This window comes from Symphalangus syndactylus, chromosome 5 (genome assembly GCF_028878055.3).
Source record: "Symphalangus syndactylus isolate Jambi chromosome 5, NHGRI_mSymSyn1-v2.1_pri, whole genome shotgun sequence".
Taxonomy (NCBI): Eukaryota; Metazoa; Chordata; class Mammalia; order Primates; family Hylobatidae; genus Symphalangus; species Symphalangus syndactylus.
Genome location: NC_072427.2, coordinates 49981743 through 50006351, shown reverse-complemented (window position 1 = coordinate 50006351; position 24609 = coordinate 49981743). Strand labels below are relative to the sequence as shown.

At 39.6% G+C, this 24609-nt stretch overlaps 2 long non-coding RNA genes across 10 annotated transcripts in view; both read right to left on the bottom strand.

Moving 5' to 3' along the window:
* Nucleotides 1-3045: 3045 nt before the first annotated feature.
* LOC134736790 (uncharacterized) lies at nucleotides 3046-5134 on the bottom strand. Its single transcript, XR_010121071.1, has 3 exons — nucleotides 4682-5134; nucleotides 3980-4011; nucleotides 3046-3179 (listed from the first exon to the last, which is right to left on the bottom strand). It is a non-coding gene; the product is annotated as an uncharacterized lncRNA (long non-coding RNA).
* A 280-nt stretch (nucleotides 5135-5414) lies between these two features.
* LOC129482497 (uncharacterized) overlaps nucleotides 5415-24609 on the bottom strand; it is a 151558-nt gene continuing 132363 nt past the window's right edge. For 8 of the 9 annotated variants that reach the window (XR_010121068.1, XR_010121065.1, XR_008657723.2 and 5 more), the window contains 2 exons: nucleotides 24371-24511; nucleotides 6222-6603 (listed from right to left, as the gene is read on the bottom strand). This is a non-coding gene — a long non-coding RNA (uncharacterized lncRNA). Of the gene's footprint in view, nucleotides 5849-6221; nucleotides 6604-24370; nucleotides 24512-24609 lie in introns of those variants that run through there. The other variant, XR_008657722.1, reaches the window with a different exon arrangement.

The window sequence follows — 24609 nt, the reverse complement described above, 5'->3', positions numbered from 1 at the left end:
TCAAAGATCCCATGGAGAAGGAAGATAGAAATGGTAAAGTGTTACTTGAAAGTTTGCAGCAGAGTGCAGCTCTCTGAAGACAGAAAATCCTGTATCTTGAGACTTTTTGCCTTGGAAATATAAGCAGAGATTATTCTAAGTTGCTTTCCAAATCCGATTCTTCATCCAGATCAACTACATATTTTTTTCTCCCTCCCCTTTTATCCTTCATATCCCATGAATGATGGTCATATGAATCTCACTGTAAGCAGGGACGGCAGAAGCCTCTGCATTGCTGTTTTCATGAAATGCTTTGCTCTGACCACTTGTTACTCTTGCCAGCTCCACTTGTTGATACTTAGAAAATGAAACAGGCTTTGATGTTCCCCAAAGAGTGTACTGAATGAAGAAGAAACTCTTATAATTTATAATTTAGAATGTTGAGCATATTTGCACTGAGAGTTTCAGCTTCTACTAGGGCTCAATTCAGTGAACAAAAAGCCCTAATCTCAAGTACAGGAGTCATGCACACTTTAAACTTTATTCAGTATTCAGACTAGAGGGCGGAGATAGCATTGGGTTCTTGCCTAAGGATGTGGTCGGATGATGGGGTGTTTTCAATGGCATCTGTCTGAGAATTCTCGTGGCCAATCCAGACTCAGCTATCATGGTAATGTTTAGGAGCTTAGTGCTCAGCACTGTGTCCTCTGTGCCTAGGACATTATAGTAGTAGAGTTTTATGTGTCTATCACTTTTCCAGTCTTAACCCTGAGCACTCAGAGCTCCTCAACCCTCTTGCCACCTAGAGATGAGTCTGTCCTTCTACACATCTACTTCTGTCTCCTTCATGGCCTGCCACTTGGTGATTTTTTTTTTCCTGAAGAATTTGGTCATGGATGATCTTCACAGTACACATTATAATAGACCATATGTATGCATTGAAATAAGAGGAAAATGGGATTGTGCAAGTCACTTACCGTATAGAAACTCCTGTTATAATGAAATAAAAAGAGCAAACCTCCATTACTTAAGATTGCCAATTTAAATGAAACTGTCCTTTCCTATGGGGTGAACTGTAAGATTAGAGGGGTAAGAAGGTTTACTGAATTATAAACCCCCCAAATAATAGCACCTGAATTACTGCTACAATCTTCTCAGAAGTGAGAAATATGCTCAAGGTCAGCTGTGTCTCTGCAGGACACAGGAGTTTGTTTTCTCACTGAAGCTATGAATATGGTATGGAGAATGTAGCCCAGGATCACAGTCTGAAAAAGCAAGAGTCTTGACTTTGTGGATGTCCTTGGGAGTGTAGTATGCAGTCCCATGGCTTAGTAAGCTTTGTGAGCATGGTTCCTGGAACATCCCTGGTGTTCCTCTGTAAAGTGGTGTGGCCTGTGAACAGGGAGCTGTGTTGGGGAAGGGGGACAGTCCTCCCTGCTGTGGGGATCTTTGTGTAGCCAGCACATATGCAGAGTCAGCACTCAGCCTGTGTCCATCTCTTAGATAGCTGCATGGTGGGCTGGGGTACGTTATAATTTCTTTCCTTTTTTCTATTAGGCTATTTCCACCTCTGCACAACACACTTTGTATCACTAACATGCCTCACCTTCATATATCTGATGTCTGTCTAAAGGTTCATTTCCACGTCTTTTTGAGCAGGAATTAACCTACAACTGCATGATTATAAACTTTTTTCATATCTAGTTAACTTTCTTCCATGACAATGTCTATTCTGTGGCTTTTGGGCTTGTCGCTTGAAATGGTTTGGCTGTGTCTCAACCCAAATCTCACCTTGAATTGTAATAATCCCCATGTGTCAAGGGTAGGGCCAGGTGGAGAAAACTGAATCGTGGGGGCAGTTTCCCCCATACTATTCTCATGGTAGTAAATAAGTCTCGCAAGATTTGATGGTTTTATAAATGGGAGTTCCCCTGCACAAGTTCTCTTGTCTGCCACTATGTAGGATGTGACTTTGCTTCTCATCTGCCTTCTGCCATGATTGTGAGGCCTCCCCAGCCATGTGAAACTGTGAGCCAATTAAACCTCTTTCCTTTATAAATTACCCAGTCTCAGGTATGTCTTTATTAGCCTCATGAGAACAGATTAATATACCACAGGACAACATAGATCCATGGATGTGAGTGTCAAGAGAATGCGTGGTCCCATAAATTCGTGATGGAGTCTGCATGACGAAGAAAACTGAATTATCACAGTGTTTTCTCAAAGGTTTAAGGCATTATTTTCTTTTAAAACTTGGGGAAAAAAAAGAATCCCTGTACTAAGAAAACACTCTTAATGCAGAAATATTTATGTTCACCATCACTGGTGTTTCTCAATCTTCTCTTCTAATGTCTGGAAGTCATGTCTTCTAAAATGTCTTTATAGTGAGATCCTACAAAGACACTGCCAGAAAGTGCCTGAAAACAGGGCCTTCTAACATATGTGAGAAAGGCGTCTTTCCTCGGAAAAGTGTTTACGAACACAGGAATTGATAACTGGGTAATGGGAAGTGTGATGGGAAAGAAGAAAATGGATGAGTGTCCCTGGAGCTTGATGGTGTCTTTCTGAAGCAGATGCCCTGAGTAGGAATGGGGGATAATAAGGCAAGCTACTTTGCCATATTCTCCCTATATCTCCATTCATCCTCTGATCTGTGGTTTTATTGTGGTTTAAATCTGTCTTTCTTATTATTGTTTTATTTTTTCGTACCTGAATATTACATTTTAAGAAATAGTTTTATTTTACCATAGCTTTAGTTTTACAGAAAGTAGTAAAGATAATAGAGTTTCATATATCCTACAGCTTCCTGAAATGTTAACACCTTATATCCCCATAGCATATTTATGAAAACTCAGAAATTGACAGTGGTACAAAACTATTAACTGAAAAAGAATTTCTTCATATTTTACCAGGTTTTCCACTAGTGTCATTCTTCTGTTCTAGGATATAATCCAAGATATCATATTACATTTACTGTCAGGCATATAACTGACCAATTGTTGTATAACATATTACTACATAGTTTAGACTTTCAAACCCAGCCCTATGTAGTACTTACAGTTTCTCTGCGTCAGATGCCTGGCAGAGATTTCAAGAGAAGTCTCATCTGGGGAAGGATCCCCTTCCAAGCTCCTGGGATTCTTGGGAGGATTCAATTTCTGTCCAGGTCAAGATGACTTCACTGGTGAGTTATTCAAAGCCTTTTGAGAATTAGTAACAATCAATAAAAACAGACGAGTAGAGAACATTTTCTAATGCAATGTATGAAGCCAGAGTTCCCTGACACCACAGCTAGACAAAGACATTTCAAGAAAAGAAAATTACAGACCAATGTGAAACAGGTAAAAAGTATCAAGGAAATGCTATCAAAATTAACTAGTAACATATAAAAAGGAGTATACACTAGGAGCAAAACTATTAATCCCTGTGATGTAAGTCTGGTTAAACATACAAAAACAACTGGTGGTATAAACTATACTAATACAATTTTTTAAAAAGACTGATGGTCATCTCTAAAGACACAGAATAGGCATTTGACAAATTCCAAACTCATTCATGATAAAAGCTCTGGGAACATTGGGCATAGAAGAAAACTTTCTAAACCTACAAAGAGCATCCATGGAAAACTCACATAACATGAGGAAAGGCATATAAGCCAACAGAATAGAGTTGAGCACCCCAAAATCAATCTTTATATATAGGGCAGACTTATTTTCAAGGTCGAAAAATTAATACAAGATGAAAAATAGTTTTTCAGCAAATGTTACTGGGAGAAAGGGATATCCACATGCAAGTTAAACTGTTTCCTGCACCATGTATGTATTTGACTCAAAATAGAATATGTGGCTAAATGTAAGAGGTAAAACTAAAAATCCCACAGAAGAGAACATAAAAATAGATTTTCATGGCCTTACATGAAACAATGGATTCTAACATGTGATACAAAAGTACAAGTGACAGAAAAAAAAATAGATACATTGAACTTCATGTGGATCAATACCTTTTAAGATGCAGAGTACACCATCAAGACAACTGAAATAATGGAAGAAGATATTCTCAAGTCATATAACTGTTAGGAGACTATTATCCAGAATATATGAAACATTCAGGCATGCACCACCACACACAGCTAATTTTTGTATTTTTAGTAGAGATGGGTTTTCGCCATGTTACTTAGGCTGGGCTCAAACTCCTGGCCTCAAGTTATCCACCCACCTAAGCTTCCCAAATTGCTGGGATTACAGGCATGAGCCACAGTGCCCAGCCTCATTCTTCATTATTATTTTCTAAATTTGTATTTCTAAATAATATATTGCTCAGGATTTTTTTTGTCTTCAACATTAGATAAATACATGCATAAACTAATGTTTAATCTTACTCAAATTATGAAAAAATATAACAAATCCATATTGTGATACATCCTATGGAACACCTGACAAGTTCTTTTCACTAAGATCAAGGTCAAAAAAATAAGTGAAGACCCAGAAACTGATACAGATTAGACAGGACCTGATGTGGCAGGTAGGTTCTAAGATGCTTGCCAATGATCCACACCTCTAGATATGCAGAACCCTATTCTAATATCCTCACTGTGAGGTTTAGACAGGCCATACCACATGTATAAGCAAACACAAAAGGGGCAATGTGTACGGAACAATGGTTTGTAAGAGAGATTATATCAAACAGTGAAGGACAGTGATACCTGAGACATACAATACTGTGACATGAGCTCTACCACTGCCTCAAGATACCACGTTGGGAGATGTTCCAGGCTGTAGTGTGGCATGGACTTTGGAAGACACTGTGAGTTGAGAAGATGGAACTGAGAGTCGAGTACAGATTGGCTGGATTGCATCTAGCATTTCTTCACATCCAGTGGTAAGAATGGGAGACAGCATCCATGTCAGCACCCATGCAGGCTGGACTGCTATTGTCATCGTTACTCACTGAAATATGGTTCACAGAAGTACAGGAGCAATGCAGAAACAAAGGCAAAGACACGAAGAACAGTTCTTGAATGAAGATTTAATATTGCACAAAGACTGACGCCTTTACATATTGTACCAAAACCAAGGCTTAAAAAATAACCATTCGAAATAAAGTAAATGATGTGTATAAGTCGAATGAAACAACCAAGTGGACACAAACCTACTTTTACTATACAATTTTCATACATGTGGCTGATAAACTCACTATATTATAAAATAATGAAAGTGGAGCTTTCTATTTATAAGAGCAGAACAAAATTATCAGAAAAATAAGGATTAAAAATATTTTTACCTCCATTTGTTTCCCTATAAAACCTTAAGTTTGCTTTATATTTGGAAAATAATTTGTCACTTTCTTCACTACATAAATTCCACTGCCATTCTAGTTTGCATGGAGTATAGGGTTGCTATTTATACGCAGTAAAATTAAGTTAAATGGTGCCAGGCTGCAATATAATAGATGAGGGGTTGTTATTATTGTTGTTATTTTAACCAAGATCTGTCATTGAAATTCTGCACATACAGTATTGAAGCCGAGACCCTGACTGCAGCCCTAACTGGAAAATCAAATGCTCACCTACTGATTTGGAGTACTTGCAAAGTATCAAAATATCAGTATTCACGCTCTCTTGGTTGTTCACATCTCATAAATCTCAGACACACGTGCCCTATGTCCCCAGAATAATTTTACAGCATTATACTGATTATTACCTTTCTTGTACAGTCGACATATGTTATTGAGTTTCAGCAATTCATTCTGTATGAAGGCTTCACTCACAAGAGGATGTGTTGTCAACATAGTCGTGCTGGCATTAAGGCACTCCTCAGTGCAAGCTCTGAATAAATTCTGGTCTGTTTGTTGGAGTCCTGCTAAATAATATCTGAAAATGGGGCTTTTTGACACATGTGAGTAACAGGCATTTGTCTTTCAAAAACTGGTTACGTAGTTAGCACCAGATGCTAAAACTGGTGACTGAAAAATGCAGAATATGATGAAGAAGATGAAAGAGGACAAGTCTCTGGAACTTGGGGGGATCTTCCTGAAGCAAGTGTACCTGTGTTTGAGTTGGTAAATTGACATGGAAAAATGCTTTGCTATTCTCTCTCTCCGTGCCCTTTCATCTCCAGAGCTGAAGGTATTCTGTTTGTGCTTTAGAATTATTTTCATATCACATTTAATACTTTTTCAAAAATATTTTTTCTTTGAAATAATTTTAAATACACAGAAATATGCAGATAGTACAGAAAGCTTTAGATATCTTTGGATTACATGCAATGTAATAGATTATGTAACCATGAGCCCTAAAAAATAGTTGTCACAAAACTATTTATTGAAGTATAAGTTTTTTCCATATTTTACTAGGCTTTTAAGTAATGTGATTTTTCTGTCCAGGATACCATATTGCATTTACTGTCAAGTGTATTATTTATTGTTGAATAATAAATTCTCACACACTAAGTGGCTCTTACTCACAGTTTCTCTGTATCATGAATCCAGATGTAGATGATGGCCAAGGACGAGGTCTCAAGTGAAGGTTCAGCTGGGGAAGGATCCTCTTCCAAGTTCATGTGATTCTTGTTAGGAGTCAAGGCACTGTGCTGGTTGAGATGAATTCACTGGTGAACTATTCCAAACCTGAAAATAATTAATAACAATCTATCACAAACTCTTCATAAACACTTAAACAATAGTAAAAGTGGAGAAGAGATCACTTCCTGATGTATACTATTAGTTTACACTGATATTACAACTAAAGCAAGACATCTCAAGAAAGAAAAATTAAGACCAATATGTTTTATAAATAAAGAGCAAATGTCTTCAATAAAATGCTTGCAACACAAATCAGCAAATGGTAAAAGAATTATACACCATCACCAAAGGTATTTGTCTCAGGAATGCAAATTTGGTTCAACATACAAAATAATTAGTGTCATGCCATATAAGAATAAAATAAAAAACAAAAGCCATATGACCATCTCAAAAGATGCAGGAAAGGCACCTGAAAAATCCAAAATCCATTTTTGATAATAGTCTACAACAAATTAAACCTATAAGGAAAGTTTCTTTATTTTAAAGGGCATCCATGAAAAACTCAGTATCATCGTAATTTATTTTAAAGGCTCAATAATAGTATCAACGTGGATGTACAGATCAAAGGAATATAGTAGAATTGAATGTCCAAAAATTAATCTTTACCTTTATAGTCAAATGATTTTATAAGGTTGCCAAGCCAATTCAATATGGAAAAATATATTTGTAACAAATGTTGCTAGGACAATTGAATATCCACAAGCAAGTTGAACTTCTCACTCACACCATACACGTAATTGGCTAAAAATAATCATATATCCAAATGTAAGATCTAAATAGACCAAACCATTAGAACATAATATAGAAATACATAATTTGGGTCTTAGTTTGAACAGTAACTCCTATAATTTCTAAGATATGATACTTAAAGCCCAGGAAAAGGAAATAAAAAACATGAATATATTTAACTTTGTAAGAATTAAAATCTTCTGAGATTCAAAGTACATAATTAAAAGTAAAAAGATAATGCAACGAATAGAAGAAAATCTTCACAATCACATAGCAGAAAACAATCTATTAGCCACAACATATAAAATGTTTTACAACTCAAAATAAAAAGGCAAATATCACAATCAAATTGGTGAACTATCTGAATAGATATGTATCCAAAGATACTATATTCATGTCTAGTAAGCACATGATTTTAGGCCTAAGTCTTTTGTCTTTAGGAAAATGCAACTCTAAACAACCATGCGATAGACTTCACAAATCTAAAGGGTATATTGCAAAAAAAGGTAAATTTAAAAAGGCAAAATACTTCGTGTGATTTCGGTCATGTGATACTCTGCAATGTGAAAAAATATAGAGATAATAAAATGTTTGATATTTACTAGGAGCTTAGAAAAGAGGCAGGTCAAACTGGTGATGTACAGCAGATTTGCTCTAGGCAGTGAAATTATTCTGGTATCATACTGTAATGATAAATACATGATTATATTTTACAAATCCTAAGTAACTTTATAATACAAAAAGTGAACTTAAAATATACAAATTAAAAACCTTCTACAGTAGGTAGCAGATAGCATGGGGCTATACATATTTAAATAACACATCAGTGAAATAACCTCACTGAATGGAGTGGGGGAAAAGCAGCTGATCCAAGTAATGTAGCAAGTAAGTGGATATTCTGAGTCTAAAGGGTAAAGATTTATCCATAAAAACTTTAGTTGGTAAAGTTCTTTCTCATGGCCATATACATTTCTAATTCTGAAACCACCTATACAAGTCTTTTGGATTATGTGATTAAATAACAGAACCATCTTTATCACTGTTAGTGTGGTAGGCTACACACAAGTAAGTGGGAATAGGTGCCCTGATTCACGTGGTACTGGATTAGATCATGGGGTGCTGGAGGATTATTAGGAGTTCGTGTTTAACTTAAAGATACAGATATATGATAAAATATTTGTGTGTGTGTGTCTGTCTGTGTGTGTGTGTGTAAGAATCAGTATGCACAGATGTATTTGCTCTGTCAGCACACAAGATCACGAATCAACAGATGCCCCAGGAGCAATGAATATGCCAAGGGCCCAGATCTCCATTTCTAATTCAATTTTCCAATAAGAAGAACTAGGGCTCTGTGAAAAAAAAATGGTTAATACCAGGCATGTGAGGAAATCCACACAATTAGATTAAGCACCTAGTAGTGCCTGAAAACATAAAATGTCAAACAACAGTGCAAACAACTAAGCAACCACATAACAACAGCAAAGCTTAATTATGGTGGTGTTTCAAAATGACAAATGATCCAACTGAAAGACCTCCCAATAGCCAACACTGCAACAATTTAAACCAATAAATGACGTAGTAGAAGTAAAGAGTAAAAGAAATATTCATGTTTGCATACTGATAAAAATGACTGCATAAATACAATGATTACTAGAGGAGAATAGACACTTTCAGGATGAAAGTTCCAAATAACTTTTGGTAGACATTCTGCTCATAAAGTGGAGCATTTTTTGTTTTGTTTTGTTTTGTTTTGTGTTTCTCAAAATAGCAGGTTGGAGACTTTGTTAGTGTGCCTCACCTGCTTAGAGCAAAACAGTGTCTAGAGATTCACACTGTGAATTTGTATCCAACAAACACAGAAACTCAACAGAAAAAGTGAAAGAACCTTTGGATACTTTGAAAGGAGAAGCAGGCAGAAACTTGCACCATGTGTCAGAGGAGCAACTGAGCCTTCAGAGCGCAAAAGGGGGAGACTCTGTCCGTGATACATTCCCAATGGGGAACAAGGCATTTGAGGTCACAGGGAAGCACCTTAACCCTGCCCAGCGCTGGAGCTGACTTAGAGAGGAGGGGACCATGAAAGAAGGAGTGGCACCTGGGTGTGCTGCGTGTGCACTCCCAGATCCCAGTAGGGACAGAAGGAAGATATTCCTGACCCTAATTCATAGAAGATCTTGCAGAAATGAGCGAAGTAACCCAGGCAGCAGTCAAGCACTGGAAGAAGCTCCCAACTGAGGGAGAAGCCGACCAACTAAGGTTTGTATTTGATCTGATATTGAGCAGAGGATGAACCCCATAAGGCCCGAAGCAAGGGGCATGCAGGATGTGTTCTTGTGCCAGGGTCATGGGAGCCAGGTACTGCTGCTTCGCATGTCAAATCAAGGGTGTGGCCTCTGAGCTACTGTTTCAGTTTCAGTCTCCAGAGGGAAGTCTTGCAGCCTGGGGCAGGTTTGTGTTCTGAGCCTAGACTGCCGGGGAGTTAGCTGGCTGTCTTGGGTGTTGGCCAGCAGAAGTCTGCATGTGTAAGACCTTCTGTGTCAAGGTCATGGGAATTGACCTGCCACTTGCTTCCCCTTTCTCCATGTACAGACTCTCATGTGGCAGAGGGTGTTCTCCTCCCTGGAACATTATCCCAGTGGTCAGGGAACTGTCCACTGACCCCCATTGTGGCTTCTGCTTACACCCACACTTGGAGAGGCAGAGTATGGACTTTCCTGACCCAGCCCACACTCGGCTTTGCCCCTCTACCTGTCCTAGTAGCAGAATAGGAACAGGGACTTTTTAGAGTTCCGTGTCACTTCCCATCAGCTGACTACTTCCCTGGGTAACAAAAGTTAAGCATAAATCCCACCACCATGACTGCAGCTGGCTCTCTCCTGCAAGTGCCACCTTCTGGCCCACGGTCAACCAACACAGTCCATTACAACATCTGCTGGCATGCTAACATGGTACTGGTATACGATTAACTGATTTTCAACAAAGCAGACAAAAACATACACTGAGGAATGAACACCCCATTCAACAAAAGGTGCTGGGAAAATAAGATAGCCACATGCAGAAGAATGATTTTCAACAAAGCAGACAAAAACATACACTGAGGAATGAACACCCCATTCAACAAAAGGTGCTGGGAAAATAAGATAGCCACATGCAGAAGAATGAAACTGGATCCTTATCTGTCACCATATACAAAAATTAACTCAAGATGGATTAAATACTTTAAGACATGAAACCATAAAGACATTGGCCTAGGCAAATCTAAGACCCTGAAAGCAACTACAACATAAACAAAAACAAGTAAATGGGACTTAGCGAAACTGAAAAGCTTCTGCACAGCAAAAGAAATAATCGACAGAATAAAAAAACAACCTACAGAATGGGAGAAAATATTTGGAAACTGCCCATCCAACAAAGGACTAATCCAGAATCTACAAGAAACACAAACAAATCAGCAAGAAAAAAATAAATAACCCCATTAAAAACTGGGGAGATGACATGAACAGGCAAAATAATATATACAAATGGCCAGCAAACATATGAAAAAAAAATGCACAACATCATTAATTATCAGGGAATGCAAATTAACACCACAATGCGATACCAATCTTACCCTAGTGAGAAGGACCATTATGAAAAAGTCAATAAATGATAGATATTGGTGTGGATGAGGTGAAAAGGGAATGCTTAGACACCCTTGGTGGGAATGTAAATTAGTACAACCTGTATGGTAAACAGTATGGAGATTTTTCAATGAATTTTTAAAAGCAGAGCTACCATTCAATCTATAGCAATCACACCACTGTGCATGGACCCACATGAAAGCCACCTCTAGTCTTCCTAGACCCCGCAATTCGGGGGTTTCAGGCTCGGGACAGGTGCAGGGTTCTCCATAAAGGCAGCCTCGGTGGTGGACCTGACCCCTTGCAGCCCCATACGGAGGGAGCGGAGGGGCGCATTCGGCAGCCTTCTGCACAGGGTAAAAGGCAAATTCCACCTGGTGAGCAAGAGGCTCCTGTGGCACCTCTGCTGGGGCTGTGGGAATACAGGTGAGAGTGGCTGTTGGCCTGGCACACAAGTGTCTGCAAAGCACATGCTCAGAAAACTGGGCAGACAGGCAAAGGTGGTGGTCACAGAGACTTTGGTTCAGGGGCTCAACAGGCAGGCCAGGGATGTGGCCCATCACCTAGTCTCTGGAAGCACTTTGTGCTCCTCACTCGGCTTCCTGTTACAAATTGTGACAACGTATTTCAGAGGACTTGGGGGAAATTCGCCCTCTTGGCACCGTCAGGTTGGTTCTCTGTGGCAATCCGCCTGGGAAGGGAGGAAGTCCCCTAGGATGGTGTGAAGGAGGGGTGCCCGACCTCGGGCTTAGCACATGGGTGAGCTCCACTTCCCGGCCCTGAAGCCCTTATTGCATCTGCTGCAGACTCCGCCAGACTGGGCACGGTGATCCAAGAGTTCACCCAAGTGAGAAATCCAGGTTAAATTTGGTGTTGCTGCCCAGCGGGAGACTAGAGCCTGCCTTCTTCCTGGGCCTGAGTGAAGTGACATGGCCACTGCCAGGGCTGGGGTCCAGGGAAGCTGGTTTCTGGTGTCACTGTGCTCTGAGCCAAGTAGGGAGAAATGTTTTTAAGGAGTTGACAACAACTCCTGAGAAAGCATTTCAGTGGTTACTGGAGGACTTGCACTCTGGAAATGCAGAGAACCCAGGACTGTTGCCCGGATTAACTGGGTGACTACACAGGAGAGGGCAGACACAGCCTGGCTCATTTAGGTACTCTGCATGGGTTAGTTGCCACCATCAGCTGTGATGGGAATATGTGGTGATTGCTTCAGGAGATGACAGTGGCCCTGAGGAGTCTGGAGACTGGGAGGTCCCAGATCAAGGCGCCAGCAGGTTTGGTGTCTGGTGACAGCCCACTTCCTGGCTCATAGTCAGCGGGTTTCTCTTGTGCTGGCATCTCTCTCACTCCTAGGCTAGGCTCCTTCTGCAACCAATCCTTAGCTGCCAACCCCTAAGGGCCAGACAATACATTTGCAAATTACAACCTGGCACATCCAAGGTAGCAGGAGGAGAAAGAGCAACTTTTTGTCTTGGCAGCCAAACTTCGTTGTTGGCTGACACCCAATGTGCATTTCAGGTTTTTATGGTTCCTTGTCTGAGGTTATTGTAGCTGATTCCCAGGGTATCCTAATCAAAGAAGCAGTGAGTGAGAGTAAGTTAGAAGCAGTGAGTGAGCCTGAACTTTGGTAACTGGAGGGATTGGCCATCCCCTACCCTTACCTTCCAGTCTTTCTCACTGACTGCCCTGTACAAGATAGCCCCACCTAAAATAACTGAAGGCACTTCAGTTCTGTGGTGCTTTTCCTTGCAAAACATGGGTAAGATCTTAAAAAGATCTTGGAAGTGTGTCTTTGTGGCATGCATCGAGGTACGTATCCTTCCTTGAGGTGTGTTAGTTTCATCTTTCAGTACTCAGAGTTGTCTCCATAGTGCCAGGGAGGGAGGAGGTGCCAACCCCCTGTGCTCAGCTAGGATGCCCTGGCCTGGGCACACCTTCTCAGGTTTCCACAGACCTAAGGGGGACTAACAGCTGGGATCAAAATGTTCCTGTCACTGACGCGCTGCCTCCGGAAAGGAGATCCAGAAGGAAAAAGAAAAGATGTTGGGACCTTTTTTTTTTCTTTTCCTAGCCACATCCTTTGGGGGTTGGGGTGGGACAAAATAAATGTATGTTCAAGAAGACAGTCTATGCTGAAAATGACATACAGTGTAACCACCCAATCGATTCACCTTGTCTGCTGCCTAAAAGAGTTGATTTATCAAGGCAGGAGAATTGTAACAGAGAAAGAGTAATTCACGGAAAGCCAACTGTGTAGGAGACTGGAGGAGTTTTATTACACTCAAATCAGTCTCCCAGGACATTCAGGTGTCAGTGTTTTTAAGGATAATTTGGTGGGTGGGGGAAGGCCAGTGAGTTGGGAGTTCTGATTGGTCAGATCAGAGATGGGATCACAGGGAGTCCAAGCTGTCCTCTTATGCTGAGTCAATTCCTGGGTGGAGGCCACAAGATCAGATCAGGCAGTTTATCCACTAGGGTTGTGCCAGCTGATCCATCAAGTGCAGGGTCTGCAAAATATCTCAAGCACTGATCTTTGGAGCAGTTTAGGGAGGGTCAGAATCTTGTAGCCTCCAGCTGCATGGACTCCTAAGCCATAATTTCTAACCATGTGGCTAATTTGTTAGTCCTACAAAGGCAGTCTAGTCTCTAGGTAAGAAAGAGGTTTGTTTTGAGAAAGGGCTGTCATTGTCTTTGTTTTAAACTATAAACTGTAAAGTAAGTTCCTCCCAAAGTTAGTTTAGCTTATGCCCAGGAAAGAACAAAGGCTGCTTAAAAGGTTAGAAGCAAGATGGAGTCGGTTAGGTTAGATCTTTCACTGTCTCAGTCATAATTTTGCAAAGGTGGTTTCAGCCAGGTACAGAGGCTCACATCTGTAATTCCAGTACTTTGGGAGGCAGAGGCAGGTGGATCACTTGAGGCCAGGAGTTCCAGACCAGCCTGGCCAACAAGGCAAAACCCCATCTCTACTAAAAATACAAAAATCAGCCAGGTGTGTCACGCCTGCAGTCCCAGCTCCTCCAGTGGCTGAGGCACAAGAATTCCTTGAACCTAGGAGGCAGAGGTTGCAGCAAGACGAGATTGGGCCACTGCACTCCAGCCTGTAGGACAAAGTGAGACCCCCATTCTCTCTCTCTCTCACACACACACACACACATACACACACAGTCATTCTATCAAAAAGGCACTTACAGTTCTAGGTTTATCACAGCACAATTCACAGCTGCAAAAATATGAAATCAATCTAAGTTCCCATCAACCAATCAGTGGATACAGAAAATGTGTGTGTGTGTGTGTGTGTGTGTGTGTATCTATGTATATTACAGAATACTACTCAGCCATAGAAAAGAACAAAATAATGTTTTTCAAAGCAATTTGGCCATTATCATAAGTGAAGTAACTCAGGAGCAGAAAACCAAATACTGCATGTTCTCACTTATAAGTGTGGGGTAAGCAATGGATATGCAGGAACATGCAGAGGGGGATCACGGACATTAAAGATTCAGAAAGGAGGAGGGTTGGAGGCGAGTGAGGGATAAAAAATTACCTATGAGGTAAAATGTACACTATTCGGGTGACAGGTACACTAAAAGCCCTAGAATTCACCACCATACAATTCATGCATGTAACTAAAAACTACATGTCCCAAAGCTACTGAAATTTTAATAAATTTCAAAGAAAAAGCAGTGGTGTATGATTCTCCCAGTATTGAGTGTGTGTTGCACATAGTGACTTCTTTCTATACACACAACATGAAAAGGGAGAAAAAGAATAATTTTACAGAAGAGATTTTTAGAACTGAAAGACTTTTATCCAGGTGATCAAATTAACATTAACAGTGATAAAGCCTGTTGACAGCTTGTGCCCTGGATATTATGTGATAGGAATGGTACTTTTCATCTGTATTCTTCCTCCCTTAAGCCCAGAAGTCCAGTCTCATCATGAGAGAAACATCAGAGAAATCCCAAATTAGAAACGTCAATGGCATCAAAAACAGGGAAACTCTGAGAAACTATCACATTCAATGGAGCCTATAAAGCCATAATATCTAAATGTGACGACATATCCTAGAAGAGATCCTAAAACATAAACTTAACATTAAGCAAAAACTAAAAAATCAGAATAAACTATGTATAGTACTCAATGACAATACATGATATTGGTTGGTTAATTTTGACAAATGTTTCACACCATGAGATTAATAATAAAGGACACTGTGTATGGAGTATATGGAAACTCTCTACTAGATCTGCAACTATTCTGTAAATGTAAAACCATAGAACCATTTTTTTTTTTTTTTTTTTGAGACAGTCTCCCTCTCTTGCCCAGGCTGGAGTGCAGTGGCATGATTTCGGATTACTGCAACCTCCGCCTCCTGGTGTCAAGCGATTCTCCTGTCGGAGCCTCCAGAGTAGCTGGGATTACAATCGTCCACCACCATGCCAGGCTAATTTTTTGTATTTTTACTAGAGACAGGGTTTTGCCATGTTGGTCTCGAACTCCTGACCTCAGGTGATCTGCCCGCCTCAGTCTCCTAAAGTGCTGGGATTATAGGCGTGAGCCACTGTGCCCGGCCTTGGAAAACCATTCTTTAAAACTTGGTTTTTTTTGTTGATGTTGTTGTTTTGTTGTTGTTGTTAATGTCACTCCCAAGCTTAAAAAAAAAAATCATTAGCAATATTGTTGATACCTCCTTTGTGCATCTCCTTAATTTCTCAGTTTTCCTTAAGCACTGAACTTAACTATATTGTGAATTGTCATTCCGTACTTTAAAAATAGTTTTGCCTCTTTGAGTATTTCTGAATACTATATTCTTTAGGTCTTTTTTGTCTTCAAATTTAAGTGAAGGTGTTTAATTCATTAATATTCCTAGTTTAATCATGAGAAAACATCAGCTAAAACCATATCGTGGGACATCCTATTAAATACCTGACTGGTACTTTTCAAATGGGTCAAGGTCATGAAAAAGAAGTGAAGGCCAGGAGACTGTTTCATATACGAGAATACCTGATGTGTCAGGTAGACTCTAAATTGGTGCCCATTTATCCCCACCTTCTCATATACACAACCTTCTACTGTAATCCCATCCAAGTGAGTATAAGCAGGAATTGAGACTTGCTTTGAAACAATAGAATAGTGCAAAGGTATAGAAGTGTCACTTGGATTCTTATGTATGATTATGATTTTGGTCTTGCTAGAAATGTCTCTCTCGATGGGTTTTATGAAGCCATGTGAGAGAAGCCCCCTTGGCAAGGCACTTTATTTAGCCAATGGCCAACAGCCAGGAAGGTAAGAGGCTTTTTGGGCAATAGACTGTTCTACAGTTGGAAATATTATATTTAAAACTAACCACACTGCCCAAAGAAGTTTACAGATTAAATGCCGTTCCTACCAAACTACTAATGACATTCTTCACAGAACTAGAAAAAAACTGTGTTAAAACTCATATGGAACCAAAAAAGAGCCCCAATGGCCAAGGCAATCATAAACAAAAAGAACCAAGCTGAAGGCATCATGTTACCTGACTTCAAACTATACTACAGGGATAAAGTAACCAAACAGCATGGTGCTGGTACAACAGCAGGCACACAGACCACTTGAACAGAATAGACAGCCTAGAAATAAGGCCACACACCTGTGACCATCTGATGTTTGACAAAGCTGACAAAAACAATTAATGGGGAAAAGACTCTCTATTTAATAAATGGTGCAGGGAGAACTGGCTAGCCATATGCTGAAGACTGAAGCTGGACCCCTTCCTTACACCATATACAAAAATTAACTCAAGATGGATTAAAGACTTAAATGTAAAACCCTAAATTATAAAAACCCTGGAAGACAACCTAGGCAATACCATCCTGGTTATAGGAATAGGCAAAGATTTCATAATAAAAACTCTGAAAGCAATTGCAACAAAAGCAAAAATTAGCAAATGGGATCCAATTAAACTTAACAGCTTTGCACAGCAAAAGAAACTATCATCAGAGTGAACAAACTATAGACTGGGAGAAAATACTTGCAATTATGCATCTGATGAAAGTATAATATCCAGCATCTATGAAAAACTTAAAAAAATTTACAAGAGGAAAACAAACAACCCCAATAAAAAGTAGGCAAAGCACCGGGCGCAGTGGCTCATGCCTGTAATCCCAGCACTTTGGGAGGCCAAGGCAGGCAGATCACAAGCTCAGGAGATCGAGACCATCCTGGCTAACGTGGTGAAACCCCGTGTCTACTAAAAATACAAAAAATCAGCCAGGTGTGGTGGTGGGCACCCTTAGTCCCAGCTACTCAGGAAGGGGAGACAGGAGAATCGCTTGAACCCGGGAGGCGGAGGTTGCAGTGAGCCGAGATCGCACCACTGCACTCCAGCTTGGGCGACACAGCAAGACTCAGTCTCAAAAAAAAAAAAACAACAAAAAAGTAGCAAAGGATAAGAACAGACAATTTTCAAAACAGGACATACATGTGGCCAACAAGCATATGAATAAAAGCTCAATATCACTGATCATTAGATAAATGCAAATCAAAACCACAATGAGATACCATCTCACACCAGTCAGAATGGCTATTATTAAAAAGTCAAATTAACAGATGCTGGTGAGGTTGCAGATAAAAAGGATCACTTACACACTGTTGGTAGGAGTGTAAGTTCATTCAACCATTGTGGAAAGCAATATGTCAATTCCTCAAAGAGCTAAAATCAGAACTACCATTCAACTCAGCAATCCCATTACAGGGTATACACCCAGAGGAATAGAAATCATTATTCCAAAAAGACACATCCACATGAATGTTCACTGGAGCACTACTTACAAGGAAAAAGACATGGAATCAACTTAAACGCCCATCAATGACAGGATGGATAAAGAAAATGTGGTACATATATATCATGGAATACTCTGTAGCTGAAAAAAAAGAATGAGATCATGTCTTTTACAGGAACATGAATAGAGCTAGAAGCTATTATCCTTAGCAAACTAACACAGGAGCAGAATACCAAATTATCACATATTCTCACTTTCAAGTGGGAGCTAAATGATGAGAACTCATGAACAGAAAGAACAGAACAAAGGACATGGGGCCTACTTGTAAGTGAAGGGTAGAAGGAGGGAGAGGAGCAGAAAAGGTAAATATTGGGTAGTAGGCTTAGTACCTGGGTGATAAAATGATCTGTACAATAAACCTCCATTACACAAGATTACCTATATAACAAAACTATACATGTATCCACAAACCTAAATTTAAATATACAAAGTTAAAAAAACAAAATCATATAAAAACTATAAAAAGTAAAAAAATACTAAACTGAGCTACTTTTCAAATAAAGTTATATTGCTTCACAGTTACTGTATAATAACAAATAATCCTAATTCCTTTCTCCAGTCCTTTGCATTATTGCTGATATCCACTTCATATATACATATGTGTGTGTATATATACATATACACACATACAAACACACATGCACATGTGCATATATCTGTACACATATACACTTATACATAAGATATATGCATAGGCTTATATTATTTTATAATTTTTCTATTAGTTTCAAGAAATTGTTTTCCGTTATAATAAACTAAGAATATAAAAATGTTAAACCAAGAAAAAGTTAAAATTATATATAACTGATATTTTTAGAAATGCGAGAGATGGAAAAATATAAAATGCTCAATGAGAACCACAAAAGGCAGAAAATGAATTGAAGATGAAAATAGGAAGAAGGAAAAAGGACAACAAATTGAAAACATTGACAAATACGATAAATATTAATCCAGCTCTATCACTTACCACTTTGAATGTCAATGGTCTAACTGCACCAAGTAAAAGACACAGATTTACAAAGCGAATCAAAAAACAAGACACAACTGTTATTTATAAGCCCAATCTAAATATAAAGAGAAATAAAATTAAACGAATGGAACAAAATGTACCATGCTAACTCTAATCAAAGTAAACAAGAGGAGCTATATTAATTATAGGCAGAACAGACTTCAAAGCAAGAAAAGTTATCAGGAATAAAGAAGGGCATTACACAGAGATGAAGAGCCATTCTTCCAATAAGATGTCATAATTATTAAAGCCTATGAGCCTGATAACAGAGCGTAAAGTATGAAACAGAAATCAACAGAACCACAAGGAAAAAGACGAATTCAGTATTATAGTTGGAAACATTAAAACCCTGTATCAGATACGGACAGATCTAGCAGGCAGTAATTCAGGAGGGAAAAGCTGAACTCAAAAGCACCAACAAGCAACTGGGCATAACTGACACCTACAGTCTCCTTCCCTCAACTACTCCAGATGACACATTCTTCTTAAGCTCACATGGAATATTCAGCAAAATGTGCCACATTCCGGGACAAAAAATACCCTAACAACTTTTAAAAAGTAAATCATACAATGTCAGCTGTCAGACCACAGTGGAATTAAAATAGAAATCAAAGGATGACTGGAATGATAACTGTAAATCCCAAAATGCACTGAGATTAAACAACACACTTCCATATAATATATGGGTCAAAGAAGATATCTCCAGAGAATTTTTTAAATTAACTAAATGAAAATGAAAACACAATTTATCAAAATTTGCAGGATGAAACGAAAGCAGAACATACAGGCAAATAAATACCATTGAACCCATACATAGGAAATGATGAAAAGACCAAAAATCTGTCATCTGTGTTTCCACCTTTAGAACACAGAAAAGGAAGAATACATTAAATCTAAAGTCAGTAAAAGAAAAGCGATGACGTTGTTAACAGAGTAAAACAAAGGAAAAGTTAAAGCAACTGGATTTTTCAAACACATATTATCTTAATAGTTTTCAGAACACAGAGGCATCCAAAATTAACAGGGCAAACAAGCACATCCAACACCCCCTCTGCTTACGGGCATGCAGCCATGACCCCTCAGAAATGGGGACCCCGCGCTTCAGAAATGATCAGTCTCGGGCTACTGAGGCCGGGCAGTATCATTTCCTCCGAAGTCATGCTGTACATTTTAGAATAGCTAAATAATATATTTTTAGTGTTCTCACCATAAAGCATTAGTTAGCTGGTGAGTTGATGCACATGTTAATTAGTCTGATTGAATCTTCCCCCAATGAATTCAAGAATCAAAATATCACACTGTTATCCATAAATATACGCAATGTGTCGACTAAAAATAAATGCTTTGGTAAATTCTTTATGAATAATTCACAAATAGGAAACGTAGGTAAGTAACAATTGTTATGTTCATAATATAAAAGGGCATATGTGACAGAAAGAAAGCTTTTTAAATGTACGTTACGGTCTGGGACACACGGAGAAATCCTGAGGTTTGAGGAAGAACAGAGACGACGACACAGGCAGGCACCGCCTCAGGAACAAGCGCGCCTTCGCGGAGAAGCGACCCGGAAAGCCCAACGCGGACCCGGCAGACATCGCCCTTAGTTCCCCTGCAGATCTCACCGCCCTCTCCCCCTGTCAGCCTCGCCCTCCAATCTCCCCGCTCCACACTCCTCTCTCACTCCCTGTCAGCCTCGCCCTCCACCCGCGGCCCTCACGCCCCCTGTAGGACTGGCTCCCGCCCCCAAGCCCAGCCTGCAAGGCAGCCTCGGGTCCCCTCACTGCGCAGCTGCGACCCCCGCACCCGCACTTCCCTTCAGGCTGCTCCCAGCCTCACCTGTGTGGGCGCCAGGTGGAGAGGAGTCGGCAGATCTGAGTTCTCCTCCAGGGATCCCACCTACACCTGCAAAAGGACTGAGGGAGCAGAAACCTGCACTGGCAGGGAAGTGAGGGTCTGAGCGATAGAGAAAAGGCGGCGAACAAGGGCAGCCCCATGAGCCCTGCAGTCAGGCAGCCGGGGGTCCTCTTTGCTCTTCTCCACCCTAGTTTCTCCCAGACCCACGCCCCGCTGGCCGAGCCCAGGAGCCTCCCCGGGGGACAGGGCCCACTCACTCCTCAACGTCCTTCCCATAGGCTGAGCTCAGGGGCTGGGGTAACATCTCAGGGAACCAAACTCAGACATTCAAATCCCTCCCCACAGAGCTCAGTCCTCAGGGAGCGGCCCTCTCTGCCTCCTCTGCCCAGTCCCTCCGTGGTCTGCCCTTCCTGCTCCTGTTTCCTCACCAATTACTCATCCCAGGGGTCCTTCCAATCCACCGCCCTTTTCTCATGGCCTGACCTGTGCCGGGCACACACGTTTTCCTCCTCGCTTTCCCTCCTCTGTCTCCTGGACCCACTGCGCCTCACTCTCAGGCATCTCCTCCAGTGTTCCTCCTCCTGGAGGCTTCCCCTGTCCATCCCATCCCAGACCTGAAACCTGTCCTCTCAGTTCCCAAGGACAGCTCTTCCACCTTACAGTTTAATTTTTGTCAAGTTTCCTGAAACCCTATTGGACAGAAGCATCACAGAACATGGCAACTTTGTCTATGGTGTCTCTGAGCCCCACACATGTCCTGGACAAAAAGCAACTCTGAAAATTCTCTGGTAATCTATAAATTATAAATCACTTATTATCTGATAAAAGAAAATAAATTTAAGTTCCCACTTCTTTTCTACAGACAATAATTGGAACATTTGCTGTGTGGAGTTGTATGCACAAATTTTTGGAGTGGTTTTTTTTTTTTTTTAACTGAAGAAGCAATTTTGGTATTTACTCATCAAAGAGTAAGAGAAGAATACACACCTATATTATCAGCCATAAGTATAAGGAAATGTCTTCCAGACGTTTACAAATACTATGTAGAAGGAATCAGAGATTCAAGCCAGTATCTATAAATTTCAGGTAAAAGAAAAACAATATGCTTAAGTTTATTCATGCATATTAACAAAGTAACTGGTCTTTGTGTGCTTGATATTCTATCTGTTCAAATTAATGCTTTCAAATCTTGCAAATTAGAACAAACTAAGCCATATACAAAACCGTTTTGAAGTATGAGTCTCTATAGCAAATTTTGTCTTGTGGTTCCTAGCAAACTTTCTGCACCTCTTCAACTAGAAGTATTTCAGAGGAAATTTGTGGAAAACAATTATAGAGAATGGGTGATATTTCCATTAATTTAATAAAGAGTGATAAATATAAAAATGAAGATATTTTGAAAAATGATTATGAATAATTAAAATAAAAGGCATTAATACACAATACAAAAATTTAAATTTGGTCATACATGATGTTTATGTGATGATAAAAAAAGTACATTTACACGGAAAGTGTCAAAGGCCTTTGCACACCAAAACAAACACTGTTTCATTAGTTTTCAGACAGCAAACAGAATGATTCTTTGACACACTCAGTCTTTCCAAGAAATAACCGAGTTCTCTAACCAACACCAGAATTAGAGCAAGAAAATGTTGGTGTTTCCCATGAAGACACTACAGAGACAGGCTCAACTCTCCTGCATCTACTTAGGCACTGTCTTGGATAGCCGTGGTCTGGAGGAGGTAAACCTTGTCCAGTGAGTTGTCCGTATCTGTGCAGGAAAGTACACATTTGGTAGATGATGGCTATGTGACCAAGAAAAGAGTGTTTTCTTTGTGTTTAATACACAAGTGTTAAACACATTTGTACACAAAACCAAAAACCAAGATGTAACATTACAGCACCAGGACTGAAGGGGAAATGTGCCATTGGTCAGAAAGAAGAATGATTATTTAATAAATTCATGCTTATACAGAATAACTGAATTCCCCACCCCACCCAACAGGGAGCTCCTCCCCTTGTGCATGCAAACCCCACAGAGAGGTTCTGAGCTCAGAGGCTCCCTGCTGGTCCTGCCTTTGATGTGCATCCTCTGGAGGAGGAGACCCATGTCCACAGCATCATCTACAGCAAGGCAGGAGGCACCCGGGGCTGCATCTCCAGGTTTTCCCAATACTTGCTGTTGTTGAAGGTATGAAGTACATAAACTGAAGAGTGGGGTTCACGGATCTTATAAGATTAACAAAGACATTACAGACATAAGAGACAACAATGATATTCTAAAACTCTAAAGCCACTGACTGATTTAGAGTTTTCAGCATTAGGGAGGGACAGCACTAAGAGATATACCTAATGCTAAATGACAAGTTAATGGGTGCAGCAAACCAACACGGCACATGGATACATATGTAACAAACCTGCACATTGTGCACATGTACCCTAAAACCTAAAGTATAATAATAAAAAAAAAAACAAAGTCCAGCTGAGAGTATTGGTGTAGGTGAAAGGCATGGAGATTTTTAATCTTCTTTCACTTCATTATGGAAAAGCACAGTCATTAAGAGAATGGTCACAAAATTATTATATTAAATGAAGTCTGTTAGCAACCAAGAAAGTGTTGCATTTGCACAGAGGAATAAACCAATGAAAAAAGAAAACAGCATAAATACAGACGCGTACATATGAACAAATCATTTGTAAGTCAATAAATGGGGACAGATCAATTTTTCTAAAACTATTCAAAAAACGGAATATTCACAAGGGAATTAAAATCTGACCTTTAACTTCATTTTACACACAAAATCAGGTGGATTACAGACATATATATATATATATATATATATATTTAGTACAGATATATATATATATTTAGTACAGTATGTAGAACACATAAGAAAATACCTTTGGGACTATGTGGTAAGGTAAGATACCTGAAACTACACCTAGACAGCACTAATTATATAAGAAAATAGTCTACATATTCCACATAGTTGACTTGAGCAACGACTTTGGAGACAGACTGAATCAAACTCAAAGCACTTTTAATCCTTTCATGTAGTGCTTAGTGTCAGATTCAGAACTGGCCTGTGGCAGTGGTAACAGTGCTCATGTCTTGAGATGTCAGGTGGGTTTGTATAAAATAATATATAAAGCATGTAGTATAATATCATGTCTATACATATCACTAAGACTAATTTTTATAATAAATTGTGAGATTTATCTTTGAGATTTATATATCAGAATGAAATAATAAAACCACTAATAAATAATGAAGCAAATATTTCTAATTAGAGTTTTATAATTATTATAATAACTTTTCTCGACTAACACGTTTATATTTGTCTTATATCATTCCTGTGATTACATGAGACAGAACATATATGCAAAATACATTTACAAAGCTATTGCTAACAATTATTTCATTCAGAACAAACTCTGAATCACTTTCAACTCATCTTGTCCATGATTTTCCCCACAATATCATCATCTGTGCTAATCACAAGCATCAATGGTGCTGCATTTCTCATGGGACTCCTATATTACTCTATGTAAGTTTATTTTTCCAGTCTCCTGACACCCTTCTGTAAGTTTTGATGCTTGATGTAATTACCCAAAGATGTCTTTGGGGAGGTTTAGACCAAGTTCATGTGTATGTGCCCAAGGACAACCACATCATGACTGCTTTCTGGCAATAATGTTATAACCCTTTGAAATAGAAGATATATCTCTCTTTAAAAGATGTTAAAATGTGTACCAAAGAATTGCTTACACACTTTTTCTGTGTGACTGCCTACTTCTCAGTGTTAAATCATGGTGGCTGAGGCAGGAGAATCGCTTGAACCCCGGGGGCGGAGGTTGCAGTGAGCCGAGATTGCGCCACTTTACTCCAGCCTGGGTGAAACAGCGAACTCCACCTCAAGAAAAAAAAAAAAAATCATGGTGGCTAATCTGCTATATTTTAGTCTGTTATTAAGTAAACATTGTTGTATATATTTTCACATTAATTTACCAA